This window comes from Nannospalax galili, unplaced genomic scaffold (assembly GCF_000622305.1).
Source record: "Nannospalax galili isolate Female #2095 unplaced genomic scaffold, S.galili_v1.0 scaffold346, whole genome shotgun sequence".
Classification (NCBI taxonomy): Eukaryota; Metazoa; Chordata; class Mammalia; order Rodentia; family Spalacidae; genus Nannospalax; species Nannospalax galili.
The window spans coordinates 5,299,065-5,305,680 of record NW_008357637.1 but is presented as its reverse complement, the minus strand read 5'-3'; the positions used below and the strand labels follow the sequence as shown (position 1 = coordinate 5,305,680).

Below are 6,616 nucleotides of genomic sequence, written 5' to 3'. Positions count from 1 at the left end.
AGAAGTTTACAGTAGCTCTGCAAGTTTTAATCATTGGTATTGTAACCATCCGGAGGGAAATTTGGACTGGTTACATAAGGAGCTCAATTAGCATGTTAAATTCTTTATGAACAGTATCACCAAATTTAGCTAGGCAACTGTCTCATGGTCAGTGCCCATGACTCCACCCCCAATCCTTGCACAAAGATATCCAAAAGGAAAACAGAAACTTCCCTTTAAAATAAAGCATTTTTTATCCTACAACACACAGCAGAGTGAAATTGAGCTGGAAGGAACATAAAAACCACGTATCAGTCAAAATGTAAAGCCTTAGCAGCATTCCATTCTCTCAGCTGCAGAGCACCCAATTTAAGTTCTTAAATTAAAATCATAATGAAACTTTAGGCTCCTGATGATTCAAGAGTTTCTTGCAAAACAAACAAAGTTAAAACTAAGATGAACATTTCTGAATTTGGCTTAAAAATAGCCCGGATCCCAGCAAAGGTTTATCTGAAAAAACTCAATGATCAGGAAAGCAGACTAATTGTGAGCACAGTGCCTGTGGTGCCCACCATAGTGCTGTTAAATAAACACTTGCATATGATGTTGTCGGTGAAAAGTCAAACTGTGTCAAGTAGTTCACAAAGACCACCCAGCTATCTAACTCCTGATTCGTGTTCTTCTGCCATTCCCTAGTATCTCCTAGAGGTGGTCCGGAAAGGTCAAAGGAAGCCACAGACCCAAAGCCACTTCCCTTTCCACCCTCAGCACAGATCTAATTTCTTTCCCTGCCATAGCACCTTACTCAATGACACTGGCTGCGCAGTGTGGCGGCCATGCCCAGGATCTTCCCTCCAGCCAGGAGAATTCCACGTGGGACTACCTCATGCCCCTCTTTGGCTTCCAAAGCACAATAGGGACTGCTCTACTGATACAGATCCTTCAGTGAGTCCCTGGCATTGGAGCAGAGAGAAGCAGGAAAATTCTCACAAAGGGCCAGCTCTCTCTCTCTTAGAGAAGGCACATTGTTTACCTTTCAAGACTCACCTCTTCTTGCCTTGGTACCCTGACTCATTTAGAGTGGCTTGCTTCTGTCTGTAACATCTTCATGAGTCTTGGCTCTGCATCATCCTTTGTCGAATTTCTTTAGTCACACATCTCTGATGGGAACAGAGGATAGAAATTGGCCAGTTTAGGGAAGAGAGCCTCAAAGTGAACAATTTTTCCTTGGCTAAGAGATGGAAATGCCCTTGGCCCTGTCAGCAATGTCATCGTTGTAGGAGGCCAGAGATAACCAAAAGTGTTGAAGATAAAATGTCTCTGGTTCTGCCCTGGCCAGAAGCCAGTGGTGCCAGAAGGAAGGTTTGTTTTCTCCTACCTCTTTCCCTAAATGATCACCCCTTCCTGGAAACCATACATGAAGATGTGACTGAAACTGAGAAGTGCCTGAACATCTTGTGAATGGAAACTGAACAGCTCACCCTCCTCCATACCTCCATCCAGTAGAGGGTGGCAGTGACCAAAGCAGTGATCCTCAATAGCATCCACTCTGGGGGACCCCTCCTGCTATCCAGGAGCTCTGCCTTTTTTTTTTCTCTTAAGCATCCACCTATGAATAATCTATAATAAAACTTTTTCTAACACTTACCCTCTGTGACTCATGAATTTCATTCTCCAAATTCTGTACATAAGAATTCAGAGGTTTTGGCTGGAGAGATGACTCAGTAATTAAAAATACATACTGCTCTTCCAGAGGAACTGAGTTGGATTCTCAACACCCACATTGAACGATTTATGGTTCATATCTACCTAGAACTCCAGTTCCAGGGCCTCCAATGCTTCTGGCCTCTTGCCCCTGTACCCAAGTACATATATCCATCCACAGATGCATAAAAATATACACATAATTAAAAATAAAATAAAGCTTTAAAAAAGAACCCAGAGACCACTGACTCAGTGAAGTTTTGTGTGACTTTGAACATCTAGCACCCTAACTCCTAAGTTAAAGCCCACCTGAGAAAAAGCCTCCTTCAAATTCAAAATCGCCCCCACTTTCACCATATCACTTCTACTAGTGTCTATCAGGAAGTCGTCTCCTTCCTGCCTCCCTTCCTACTAAGGTTGGCATCTCTGTGAAGTCTATGAGTGCACTCACACTTTGCATTGAGCAGCTTTCCTTTATCTTGGCCAGGGTCACCTCTGACAACCTGTTACTTTCTTGCCCCAGCTTTTCTGCTTTCTACACTCCTCACCCAAATTGGCTCCTCAAGAAGGGACATTCATTCACAGTAAAGTCTGGTAAGTAACAGGTTCTGCTATGCTTCACCATTGTGTTTGAGCTTAAAAACCAAGCCTATGAGGTGAAGAGGTGAAGCGTTTGGGACTATTTTGTAGGGCTGGGAGGCCTTTCTCAGCCTTGACCAGGCGTCTTCTGCCTTGCCTTCTCAATTAAGAACAACATACTTCAAATTCTTAGCATCTGTTCTGGGTTGGACAGTTCCTTCCAATCCCTCCGTCCAAAAAAAATATCCTATATTGGGACTGGAGAGATGGCTCAGCAGTTAAGAGCACTGACTGCTCTTGCAGAGGACTCAGGTTCAGTTCCCAACATTCACATGGAGGCTAACAACCATCTGTAACTCCAATTCCAGGGGATCCAATGCCCTCTTCTGGCCTTCACAGGGATTGCATGACACAAGTGCACTTACATACACGCAGGCAAAATGCTCATACACATAAAATTTTTTAAAATTTAATTCTGTCTACCTAGATTCTATGATTGTGGCCTTAGTAAGAAGTAGAGTCTTTGCAGATGTGCTCAAGGTTAGGCTACCTTAGAGTTTGGTAAATCAAATATAGCTGATATCCTAAAGAGGGAAATATGGACACACCCAGATATGGAACAGCCATGTGAAGAAGGAATTACACACTGGAATTCAGCAGCCACAGTCATAGAATGCCAAGTGATACAGGGGAGAAACAGTGTCCCCTCAAGGGTTTTAGTCTCATTCATAAAAGAATTTAAGAATGGGTTCAAACAGGGGCTTTAGGACAATTTTATTCGAATTTAAAGAGAAATACTCAAGGCAGGCAAGCCGGGGATCTCAGCAGCTGCCTTGAAGAGGAGAATGGAGGGTAGGAGGGAAAAAAATGTAAAGCTATGCTGGTTTAGAGCCTGCACAGAGGCTGCTAGCAGCTACATGGCAGGGAGAAAGGAGCTTCAGAGAAAAAGTAAAGAAATCAAGATGCCAGGCAGCCCGAAGCATTAAGGAAAGCCTGCTTAGAAAAGGGATATGAAGAAGGAAAGGACAGAGATTATGCTTTTCTGAAGAATTCAGAAAAGTGGGCAGGACTTCCGTGTCTGTGAGCCAGATCCACAAGAACTGCACTATGAGGTGGGAATTCCAGGCAGAAAAAGTTTACTATCTTATTAACACACTAGGTATTCCGTCCATCTGTTTAGCATGACTTAAGGTGAACCCACCTTCATAAGGGTGGTCCAGGTGGATTGACCAGTGAAACTGGAAAGGTAGGTCTTCCAACAGACAGACTAGAGATTTTATTTCAACCAATTAACCTTATGGGATTTTTTTGATACTCTAACACAAGGATTGCCAACAATTGCCTGAAGCTAAGAAAAAGCAAAGGATTCTTCTCTAAAGCTTGAACAAGAGCCCAGTCTTGCTGACACTTTGACTTTGGACTCCAGCCTCCAAATGTGCAAGAATAAATCCCTGTTGTTTAAAGACATTTCGACAGTGAAGTTAACAAATATACACACTTCACAGGGTTTTGTAAGCATTCAATTATTTATTATACATAAAGTGCTTAAAACATTGTTAGCAAACATATTCTCAAGAACTGTCAGCTGTTATTTTTAAATGAAAGAAATGTTTGTTACATAGTAAGGGCTCAGTATAAATGATTGTTACCATGGTTTTCCTGAGGCAACAGAGCCAGCGAAATCAGGTTTGAAGTCTGTGTCCATAACATACAACCTTATTAATGACAGTGTGCCCTTGGCCAAGTTACTTAACTTCTCAGAGCCTCTGTTTCATGGGTAGTTGCAAAGATTAAATAAGAAAAGGGCCTGGCAAATGGCACATACTCGGTCAACACAGATCCTGTTCCTCTTTTACTCTGCCACAGCACTCCACATTTTGTGTGGTTCTTGCTTTTTAAAATCACTATATTGAGATTCAGCACAAACATACTAAAAGTTTGAAGGCAGCACTTTAGAAAGTAACAAATGTTTACTTTCAGTAGATTTTGCTAAAAATGCTAAGAAAGGTTTAAGGGCCTTAAACAAATGCAAACATGCATCTAAGGTGTATGTTTTCTCTACATTAAAATGATACACTGGATAGTCCCCATATTTTCTTGACTTCATTCTCTAGTTTTCAGATATTTGAAAATTGGGCTGGAGATGTTATACATTGAGGGAATGTGATGGAATGTCAATCCAGCAGATTCTTTCACTTGCTCTATAAGCTCTTCTATGTGTAGGGCCACTGCATGTCTTCTGTGCAGGGCCAGTGCGTGTCTTCTGTGTGCAGGGCCACTGCGTGTCTCCTGTGTACAGGACCACTCATAGACAGTGTCTCCTACTGCCACCTTTTCTTCACCTCTTTCCTCCCTCTCAGATCTGCTGCCCAGGCTCTGGTGTCAGTGAGAGCTACAGAAGATGTTTTAGGAGAACAGAGTAGCACTCTGTCCTTCCGGTTACTTTCCATGTCTCTTACAGACCTCTCTTGAACATTGAACAGCTTCTGCTTTGCTGAAGCTTATAACAATAGCACATACACAAGTTACAGAAAGAGGAGAGTTCATATTCATATTTTTCTAATCTAGTCTCATTGAAAAATATCAAAGCTCTGAAAAACTACTATATCTATTGGTGTTCACTACATAACAAGCCATCCCCAAGCTTAGTTCCCACTCATTTGGGCGGACCTTTTGCTGGACTCACTGGGGTTTCTCCATACAACTGCAGCCAGATGGCAGGTCAGCTGGGACTGTTTAGTCTAGATTCAGTCTCATTCCCATGTTTATCTGCATGTGTTGGCTACTGGCTGGAGTAATGGAGTAACTAACCTAGGCCTAGTTACAGAGTAAGAGTTACAGTGTTTCCAAGAACTTCAAGAAAAAACACATCCTAATATTTAAGCGTCTGATTTCAGCATATTTATTATTTGTACATTGGCCAAAAGAAGTCATATAAGTAAGTCATGCATGAGTGATCATCAAGGGTATGGGAAAAAAGAGGAAAATAATTTGTGTCCATTTTTATAATCCACCACAGTTCTATTGTCTAAAAGAAACAGAACATTTATTCTAAATGGGCCTTTTAAGGAAACTTCAATTCTTTATTTCAGACAAAAGAAAATCAGAACTCTCAAAAAATTAAATATTAAAGAGTCTCCATCTCAGCAGAGAAACTTCAAAAGAACCTCAGGAAACATGACAAGTCTACTTGACAGTGAATATAGCAGTCGCTCCCATTTCAACTCTTCAGAAAGGATTTTGGATAACAAGACTAATCTCTGGACACATTTTAATGTGACTCATTCAAATGTCTCTATTTCTGCAAAACTGCATTCAACAAATGCATACCACACAATGGAGTCAGCACTGAGGGTGCAGACAAAGTAATCTGCTCTCGTGGAGCTCAGAATCTGTTAGGGAAGACAAGCTGTAATGATTCCATGTTTCCAATTCTGAAAACACTCAAAAGAGCTGGTCAGGTTCCATCCCAGTCAGAGGAACAATGAGAGTTGTTTCTCCAGGTGAAGAGAGAGGAGAAGAAAAGGACGACAAGGCAGACACCTAGAAACGGGTTAGAGGAAAGGCGCTTCATCTTGCTAATCAATCATGTGTTAGAGGATATGAAACTGAAGAAAAAAGTAAGCAAACAGCTGTATACAGGTAAGCACAAGGTTGTCATCAAGCACATGGTGTTCAATGTCAAGCAGCATCTATGGATGGTTCTTCTTATTTATTGAACAATCGGAAAGCATTAAGTCCTGAGGGTGTGATCTCCTCCACTCCCTCTCCAGCCCAGCTCTCTTCCCTTCACTCAGCAACTTTTTCCCTCAATTAAGAGATCTGACTAAACCTGGCTCTCATTTGCACATGACAACAATAAGTAATAGTTACTCTCTTTAGTGAGGCATCGCTCCATCTTGCCACATCCCAAACATTCTCTTCCATTCCTGTCCAGTACCATAAGGATCTGGTTTGCAGTACCTAGATCTTTCTTTCCATAGGTTTTTAAATATATATATTTTATTTATTACTTTTATTTTATGTGCATGAGTGTACTTCCTCCATGTTTATAAGTGCACCTGTGTTGTGCAGTGCCCACAGAGGTCAGAAGACCATGTTGGATTCCCCTAGAACTGGAGTTATGGACAGTTATTAGCTGCCATGTGGATGCTGAATCAAACCCAGGTCCTCTGCAAAAGCTTTAACCACTGAGCCATCTCTCCATCCCCAGGTTTTTGTTTTTAATATAACTAATAACAGTTGCACCCAGTAAATATTTTAAAATGCTGAATAGAAAATTATTCAATCCATATACATGACTGCCTCTCTCTCTCTCTCTCTCTCTCTCTCTCTCTCTCTCTCTCTCTCCCCT

At 41.6% G+C, this 6,616-nt stretch overlaps 1 long non-coding RNA gene across 1 annotated transcript in view; it reads right to left on the bottom strand.

Moving 5' to 3' along the window:
* Positions 1-1,551, bottom strand: part of LOC115067976 — a 4,465-nt gene extending 2,914 nt beyond the window's left edge. The window contains exons 1-2 of the long non-coding RNA XR_003847333.1: positions 1,473-1,551; positions 1,027-1,139 (exon numbers count right to left, since the gene is read on the bottom strand). This is a non-coding gene — a long non-coding RNA (uncharacterized LOC115067976). The remainder of the gene's footprint in view (positions 1-1,026; positions 1,140-1,472) is intronic.
* Between the last annotated feature and the right edge of the window lie 5,065 nt (positions 1,552-6,616).